General features: G+C 46.1%; 1 protein-coding gene across 11 annotated transcripts in view; it reads left to right on the forward strand.

Annotated features, from left to right (window-relative positions):
* The window catches only part of SLC20A2 (solute carrier family 20 member 2), a 107,395-nt gene that overhangs the window by 31,998 nt on the left and 66,341 nt on the right, over nt 1–9,056 (forward strand). For 2 of the 11 annotated variants that reach the window (XM_028481024.2, XM_028481023.2), the window contains exon 1: nt 595–749. The exons of 4 other annotated variants lie outside the window; for them this stretch is intronic. The gene's annotated coding sequence lies outside the window, so the exon portion shown is untranslated. Of the gene's footprint in view, nt 1–591; nt 750–6,036; nt 6,120–9,056 lie in introns of those variants that run through there. 5 more of the 11 variants (XM_028481020.2, XM_055080933.1, XM_028481018.2 and 2 more) reach the window with 4 other exon arrangements.

The raw sequence follows: 9,056 nt of genomic DNA on the forward strand, positions 1-9,056 counted from the left end.
AGTTGTAATTTATTAGTGAACCTGTATCCTCATAGCGACTCCTTGGGAGGTGCAGAAGACAAAGCCAGAAAGCAAACGAAATTCGTTCATTATATATCAAAAAAGAGCTTTCATTTACCGCTCTTGGTTGGTAGACTTACCGGTATGTGTCTTTGATGCCTGTTTAATTTCACGTAGTACCACGTCGAATCATGCTGTGTAAATAATCTGACAGAATATCCCTTTACTTGGTTTTTGCTTGTGAAGAGCATACAGCACTGCCACCTTGTTGCCAAAGTTTTGTCTGATTTGAAAGTGCTTAAAAATCAAGCGAACGCCTGCTGTGAAAAAGAGCTTAACTCTCTCTCCCTCTGTCACTACTTGCAAAAACAGGAAAACAGCGTAAAAGGAGATCGCACCATGGGACTGAATTCAATAATTAGCATAATCATGATGCTCCGTATTGTTCCCCAGGGCACGCCCCTTGGCCAGATCGCCCATTAAGAGGACACCCATGTTGTCCCAGTGAATAAATCCCCGCACACATGATGCAGATCAGCGAGTTCCTGCCCGCTGCGCCGGTGCAGTTAATTTTAGCCGGGGTTTGTTCTATGAGTTGTAAAACTGTTTACCCAAGTAGAAGTTAGCGAGCTGAGCTGTGACTTCTCCGCCCCATGTGAGAGGCGTCTATTTTAGACTCAGGTTGTGTTGGTGATCCCCAGAGAGCAGTCTTTGAAGAATTGCAGCCCCGATTTCCTTTGAAAGTACTTGTGAGTACTGGGTGAATCTTTCAGATTTCTCTTTGTTCTTTTCTCCTTAAATCTTCCTAATGTTGCTATCATAGTAATTTTTTATCTCTTGGGAAAACTGGGAACTCTGGGGTGGGCACTTCAGAGGCTTCTAAGAATGGTGGCGGACGGGCTTTCCTTAAATGTATCCTAATGCAAGAAACCTGCCTTGCTCGATTTTCCCAAGAGAAAGTATGTGATTCTTACTATTTTTATCTTTGCAAAAGGAATCTGTGGATTGTTTTATACTTTATCTGCTCAAATATTTGATTAATGGGATGGTGTGTCATTGAGCTTTATTTTCAATGGTAACCTAACTCTTAGAGGGAAAAAAAATGTTGAAAGTGGATTCCTGTTACACTTACTGTGAGCTACAAGTTTATGTGCAGAAATAATGGGAGTGTCAAATGTAATTTTGTAAAATGTGTAGATGGACAGTTTTTGTTAAAGGAGGATTTGGTGCTTAAATCCATATACTCCTAAAGAGAAGCCCTTAAAAAATAAAATGAATTTAGGAGGAAGCTTTTGGAAAGTAATTGAAATTATCTTCTGGAAGAATTCCCTAATCTTAACTGCTCTTAATGTAACAAGTCGCCAGCTTAAATTTGGACTGAAGAAAACTGAAGATTTTAATGTAGAATATTTTCAATTAAGTCTGAATCACCTTGCTTAGTTCGAAGTGTGTTTTAATTCAGAAGTCTCTGACTTCATGCCAAACAGCTTGCTTATGGCACAGAACCTGGCAGGAATTTCTTTATCAGTTAACATGTAAATTATCTCCCCCCTGGGAATGTTGATTTTAATGAAACAGTTCTGACAGGGGGTAGTAGCTGCTCCCAGGCGTTAGGGCTCCATCATCTGTGGGCCCGGAGGAAGGCTTGCCCTCAGATGCCATTTTCCATTTGGAAAGCTTCATTTAAAGACTTCTTTGTTAGTATGTATTGTCTGATTTTAAATCCGAACAACCCAAGGTGCCAACAATGAAAGGAAATGTTTCAGTGGTACATTTAGTAGGAAAAGAATGTAAGATGGGAAAATAGAACTGAGTTCTTGGGCTATTTTTAGAAATAAACTTTTTTTTTTTTAAGCTTAAGTCTTTTTATTGAGTAGAAGAGAAATTTGCCAGCCGGATTCATTGTAATTATAACAGAAAAGTCTGTAATGTCATCTTCAGCAGTTAAAGGGACTTTGTTCCAGGATATTCTTCAGAATATATACTTTAATCCAAAGAGAGTAACTGTTCTTACTTTTGACTGTTAATAAGGCACCATCAGAGTCTCAGTGGAGTGTTTTTAGAGGTATACTGTGGTTGAGTATTAGATCCTTTTCAAGCTATTATTCATCCGCTCAATTGTAGTCTAGTCCTGAAAAAAAGAAAAGCCGTTTAAGATTTATCCATGTTTTTAATTTAACAGAAAGAAGTTTCCAAAGGTGTTTTTACTACAAGGAAGTGTATGTTCTTTTAGGAGGAGTTACTAAAATGCTTGTAGACGCTTTCCGAGTGTTTGTTTTTGTGATTTATGCGCTTTGAGAGAGTGATCTAGGCCAGGGGGTGATGTCAGTGTCAGGGTGGGAATTTCTCCTGTTTGCCGGGGCCGTGATTCTCCTCCTGCGGCTCACCCTGGGTGGCTGGTAAAGGGACAGTGGTCTCGGCGCCCTCCTGAGAAGAGGCTCTGTTGACTCCTTGTGACTTTGGCTGTGACCCAGTCACAGTGAGCTCAACCTAGAGTCACCAGCAGGGGGTCCAGATGCTGAGAAACATGGGCAGCTTTGTGGCCTGTGGAAGGAGCCCGGGACCCGTGGTTTCAGCCATGTGCCGGGCACACCTGAGCCTCCCATGGCCCTCCTGCACTTAACCTCGTGCAGGTGTGACCTCCAGCCCTGTTTAAGCTGCTCTCCCTGGCAGCCTGGCCTCCTGTCCTAGTCCTCTCCCATCTTGAAATAGTTATAGCCCCAGAGGCTCTGACAGAGTAACTCCTGATCGCAGCAGATTTCTTTTACCGAGACTTCATTCCTAGAGAAGAGTCGTCTGCTCTGAAGCTTTGAGGGGTTTTCAGGGAAGTGGAGAGGAACCTTTTCTCTGGCTCCCCTTCATCCACATGCGGTTTTTAATAGGTAACTGTGTGGCTAGACTTACGTTAACAGGTTGCCTTTGGGTTGGGAGCCTAATGCATGTGCCCAGTGATCACACTTCTAGAATGTTCTCTTTCAGAAGGAACTCTTGCAGGAATAGGATTTGATACATTGAGCTCCAGATGAAAGGAGCGGTGATCAGAGAGGTGTCTTCAGCACTGCCTGTCTTGCGCACAAGTGTATGGTAATAGGATCTGGCCCTCGGCAGGGATGCCGATTGCTTCTGGAAATGCTGGGACGGCTGTTACTATTTAGCATGTATTAAGCACCCCCAGAGCCATACAATGCACAAAGAAAGCATAGTTCCTACTCTCAAAGAGCCCACATGCTCAAATTAGGCGGGACAGAGCCTGGGCCGAGGCTTGCACACTGAGTAAACCTGCAGAGCAAGGAATAGAAGGGAGGAAAGGAAGACAAATGGGGAGGGTCGGGGGTCACCCGTGGGCTGCTTTCAGTCCATCTGGGCCTCCGCCTTGTAGGATTCGGGCAGCCGGCAGTGCCACGGAGCCCTGCTTCCCTGTGTCTTCCAGCAGCTGGGGAAGTGATGGAGGTAAGAGGGGGATGCCCCCCAGGGCCTGATCCACAGCCCCAGATCGATTCCCCACACAGGGAAGGAGATCAGGAGTTTCACCTGCACCTGGAAAGGGCTGTTTATTAGTCTATAAAGGAGGAAACTTGATACCGCCTAAAAGCAATAAAAGTAAGGAGCATCTTTCTCCACAGAGTGATGTCTGGATAGAAACCTGAGTTTGGGTTCCCGATTTTCTCTCCCCCTTAAACTGATACACGGTTGAACAAGTTACTTAAGCCCCAATCTGGTTGGGGCTGTCGGGTCAACAGTTGTATCAGTTAGAGAAGTGCCTTGAGCTTCTCTGAAGAAAGGCGTTTCGAAGGTCAGTTCAGCATTGCTGCAGCCCAAGACGGTGTCAGAAGGACAGGAATTAGAGGGAGCTAAGGAGGCAAGCTCGGGCATTGGAGATTAATAAGAGGCGGGTGTGCTATGAATCTGTGAGTCATTTTCCCTTGATACTCAACCCCATCCCATCTCTGACTGAGGTTCCGGGTCTAGGTCACGGCCCCACAACTGAAAGGGACTTGGAGAGATCCCAACAGAAAACCTCAAAAATGATTAAAGGGTTGAAAAATGATGCCTATAATAAGAAGTTAGGGAACTTCTATTATTTAGGCTGAAAGGAAAAAAATGACCAGAGGACTCTTGGATTGTTATTCCAGTATCTGTGTGCCTCTGGACCAGGGGACGATGGCCAACTAGTGTCCAGTTCTGTTGAGGATGTAAGGGTTCAGTCCAGTAAGGGTTAGGTTAGAGCCGTGGTCCTCCATGTGTGGTCCTAGTACCCTCAGCACCAGTACCACCTGGGAGCTTGTGAGAAATGCACATTCCCAGGCACCACCCAAGACCTGTTGATTCAGAGACTGTGCAGGTGGGACCCAGCAATCTGTGTTTTAGCTAGCCCCCCAAGAGATTCGGATGAAGTTGGAGGAGCACTAGATGAGGTACAAAGAAGAGTATTACAAAATGGGGAACTTGGGTACTGGAAAATATAAACGTTTTTCCTGAAGTCATCTAAAAATGGGTTTATATTTGTTTGCAGTGTTTTCAATATTCTGTCTGAAGTCAGGAGTTAAATGACCTGTCAAAGCTCCCTCCAGCCCTAACTTTGCTCTGGATTTCCTCCGTCACTGAGAGAAGACTAATAATTACCCAGGAGAATTTTGCAATTACTTTTCCGAACTCAGTAGTTAAGACAGTTGTCCAGTGGGTATAGAGGTTTAGTTATGCTACATGAACAAATTCTAGAGATTTGCTGTACAACAAATACGGTATAGTTAACAATACAGTACTGCAAACTTCAAAATTTGTTAAGAAGGTGGATTTCATGTTAAATGTTCTTAACATACACACACACACAGAAAGGAACACAAGGAAACTTTGGGAGGTGTTGGACGTGTCTGCTACCTTGATCGTGGTAATAGCATCATAGGTGTTTGCATTATGTCCAAACTCATCAAATTGTACGCAGTAAATATGTGCAGTTCTTTTATATCAAATATACCTCAATAAAGCTCTCAAAAATTAAAAAAAAAAAAAGACCGTGCCCATTTCAGATGAGGAGCGGATGAGATATTGTGATAGAAGTCATATGGTGTTGTATCTCCTGCTTTTGCTCTATCACAGTGTCATTAAATAGACTGTCTGCTCCCCGTGTGACTTCTCAGCAGCCACCTGGGGGCAAGTTTGGGCAGCTGTGAAAATGGGGAGCCCCTTGATGTTGGCCCGTGACCCCTCTGTGCCGCAGACTGCTGTGACAGTCCCCATTTCGGGGGGGGGCTCTTCCCCATTTCAGAAGAAGCGTGGGGACAGGGGCAGTGTGATGCCACCCCATCTTCCCAGCTCTGTCCCTTCCGCCTGCAGGATGCCATCCCTCGTGCCTGCACCGGGAGTTCCACCTGCCACCTGGAAGCTGGGGACAGGGGGACCTAAATATATTGTGGTAGTGGGTCTCACTTAGAGCCGGAGGATAGGGACCTGTTTATCCCGTAGTTTTGTATCCGCAGCAAACAACCAACGGGGCACCTAGTAGGCACTTAACGCAAATACCTAGTGAATTATTCCGTTGCACCGCCCAAGGCCACGGGTGCTCTGCCCTTGCCCATGTAATTAATGATCTCGAACCGGGCAGCTGGCAGCTCTGACCCTCCCCAGTCCAGGTACTTACTCCTAAGAGCCCCTCTCCTCCCCCCGCAGCCCCCCATTTTGCACATAATAAAGATGCATCTTAATTTAGTTGTCTTTGCCCTTTTGTGTATTTTTCCTTTGTACTTTTGTTTGAAGGAGTTGTCTGGGTTTGAAAACAAACTGCGGAGAGTGTGTCTGTTGCCCTTTGTATAGCGTTTAGGACAGTCAGAGCTTCCTGTGATCAGAGTGAAGAAAGGGTTCTCTGAGGACATGTTTTGCCAGTGCTGCCTAGGAAGTGTCGCACCAGGATCGCACAGTTGTCCCCAGAGAGGCCACGTCCTGCCTTGGCCCGGCTCTGAGGCCCTCAGAGCTCAGCGCTGAGAACTGGGGTGGTGGCGTCCTTAGCTTTTATAGCTGTTCTTTATCACACGTTTGCAGAGTATTCAACATTCCTTCAAGTGAGGGCAGTCTGGCGCAGACTCGTTTGCCTTGTCATGGGAGGCAGAGGGTGAAGGTGGCAGGTGAGTATTCCAAGGCTGTCACTGAGTCTTCAGACCTCGTTATGTTGGAAAAAACTGACTTCTCAGACATGAGGCCGCGTGTACTGTCACATTCTACATCTGTGTCCACGCACAGAGTATGTGAGACCCGCTCCCCGTGGTGGTTGCACACAGAGAAGACAGGTTTGTCTTAGTGATTCAGAGAGCAGAGACGACTGACTTCTAACCCCCTGGATCAGTCTCTGAATAGAAAATACTGTCTTTAAAACCCCTGAACTCTCAATAACTATACATCCAGTAGAGGAAATCCAAATGGCTGCTTGATTTGGTTCTTCATGGTAGCAGGCAAAAGGCTATTTTCATTTCTGTACAAAGAGAAATGACAAAATAGTCTTCTTGGGTATTTCGCCCTGGCAAAAGTAATTTTGTTTCTAAAATCAGTCATATCTAGTCCACAGATGTGTCATTAAAAATGAGAGTGGTGGGACTTCCCTGGTGGCGCAGTGGTTTTAAGAGTCTGCCTGCCAGTGCAGGGGACACGGGTTCGAGCCCTGGTCCGGGAAGATCCCACCTGCCGCGGAGCAACTAAGCCCGTGCGCCACAACTACTGAGCCTGCGCTCTAGAGCCCGCGAGCCGCAACCACTGAGCCCGCGTGCCACAATTACTGAACCCACGTGCCACAACTACTGAAGCCCGTGTGCCTAGACCCCGTGCTCCGCAACAAGAGAAGCCACCGCACTGAACCCACGTGCCACAACTACTGAAGCCCGTGTGCCTAGACCCCGTGCCCCGCAACAAGAGAAGCCACCGCAGTGAGGAGCCCGTGCTCTGCAACGAAGAGTAGCCCCCGCTCGCCGCAACTAGAGAAAGCCCGTGTGCAGCAACGAAGACCCAACGCAGCCAAAAGTAAATTAATTAATTAAAAAAAAATTTTTTTTAATGAGAGTGGTTAAGTGGTTTGAGATTAACTTTGTCTCATGGTAGTTGTTGAGTCAAAAAATTTAACTTCTTCGAAAGGAGAGGAAAAAAAACTCCTTAGCTGGTTATTAGACTACACAAAAATTACCTAATAATTCAATAAAATATCCCCAGAGACAACCAAATAAGGTACAGGTTAAATAATTTATGGTGTTGCCATATAATGCAACACACCGCAGCCATTTGAAATGAAGATGTTGGATGTACATGGAGTAAAACTAGCAGGTTACAGAAAACATGTATCACCTCATTTTTTGAATGGAAGGCATTTATTTATTTTTTTTTTTTTTGGTGGTACGCGGGCCTCTCACTGTTGTGGCCTCTCCCGTTGCGGAGCGCAGGCTCCAGACGCACAGGCTCAGCGGCCATGGCTCACGGGCCCAGCCGCTCCGCGGCATGTGGGATCCTCCCGGACCGGGGCACAAACCCGTGTCCCCTGCATCGGCAGGCGGATTCTCAACCACTGCGCCACCAGGGAAGCCCTGGAAGGCATTTTTAAATGGGCTAATGGCTTTAATTCCTGTTTCAAAAGGAAGGCATTTATATGTACATAAAAAAAAGAATGCAGTGCACCAAATATAAACAACAGTTATCTGTAGGAAATGAGCTCATGCATGATGTTTTTCCCCCTGGCTTTTTGGTTACCTGTATTTTAGACTTTTTTTCTTCAACGAGCATATATTACTTATGTAATAATGAAAAACTTTCTTTTCAGAAAGGAACTATTGTAATTAATTTCTTTTAAATAAATTTATTTATTTATTTTTGGCTGCGTTGGGTCTTCGTTGCTGCGCACGGGCTTTCTCCAGTTGCAGCGAGCGCGGGCTGCTCTTCGTTGCGGCACGCGGGCTTCTCATTGCGGTGGCTTCTCGTTGCAGAGCACGGGGTCTAGGCACACGGGCTTCAGTAGTTGTGGCACGTGGGCTCAGTACTTGTGGCTCGCGGGCTCTAGAGCGCAGGCTCAGTAGTTGTGGCACACGGGCTTAGTTGCTCCGCGGCATGTGGGATCTTCCCGGACCAGGGATCGAACCCGTGTCCCCTGCATTGGCAGGAGGATTCTTAACCACTGCGCCACCAGGGAGGCTCTGTAACTCATTTTTATTTTGACTTCTATATTTAATTCACCAGTGGCCTCCCAGTGGCTTGCATAATTAATGCCTACCCCTGTGGATAAAACGAGTACACCAAAATGTACACAAAAACAATGGTTATTTTGCAGTGGTGGGCTAGGAGCATTGTTCCTTGCCTTACTTTCTCCTTTTCCGTATTTACCAAAATTTTTATATGCACGCATATTATTTTTACAATGGAAAACTGTAAGGCGGAGACTTGAGATCTTGTTCCTTGGGAAGAGGCCCACATAGGCTGATGTGTAGCAGTTACCAGTGAAGGTTGATCCTGTTAATTCTGCAGTGTGAAAGGCATTCGGCAGGGGTCTGCTGTCACTACTGGGTGCTCTGGAGGTTCCGTGAACTCTCACGTGAATGTCAAATTGGCCAGGGTCTCAGGTTCAGGGTTATGTGGAGAGCGAAGGCAGGGAGCTGGGGAACCCAGCATATTTTAAAAAGTCATTAAAATCGTGTGCCTAGTGTTACAATTACCCACTTAAGTTTTGTCAGGGGCCATCCTTCTGGATCGTAGATCCAGAGTAGTGGGTGGTGGAACCATGTGCTGGGGGCCTCGGGTAGTGTTTCCACAGTACTTAGCCGTGTGGTATCTGCGTGTATCTCAGCAGAGTTTACTGAGGTGAGTGATGACCCTGTAGGAGAGCACCGGCTGTCTTAGTTACTTCTGCCACAGGCTGCCAGGATGTCCCTGTGGCCTTAATCAGAAGGCTGTTTTGGGGAGCTGTTTTGGTACGGGTGGCCGTTGATTTAAGAAAGTCTTGAGGAGAAGCAGGAGACCTCCGTTTCAACCCGCTTTGTATGGTGAGTCGAGAGGGTAAGTCCTTTTTTTTTTTTTTTTTTTTTTTTGTGGTA

The sequence above is a fragment of the Physeter macrocephalus genome, chromosome 20 (genome assembly GCF_002837175.3).
Source record: "Physeter macrocephalus isolate SW-GA chromosome 20, ASM283717v5, whole genome shotgun sequence".
NCBI classification, from domain to species: domain Eukaryota; kingdom Metazoa; phylum Chordata; class Mammalia; order Artiodactyla; family Physeteridae; genus Physeter; species Physeter macrocephalus.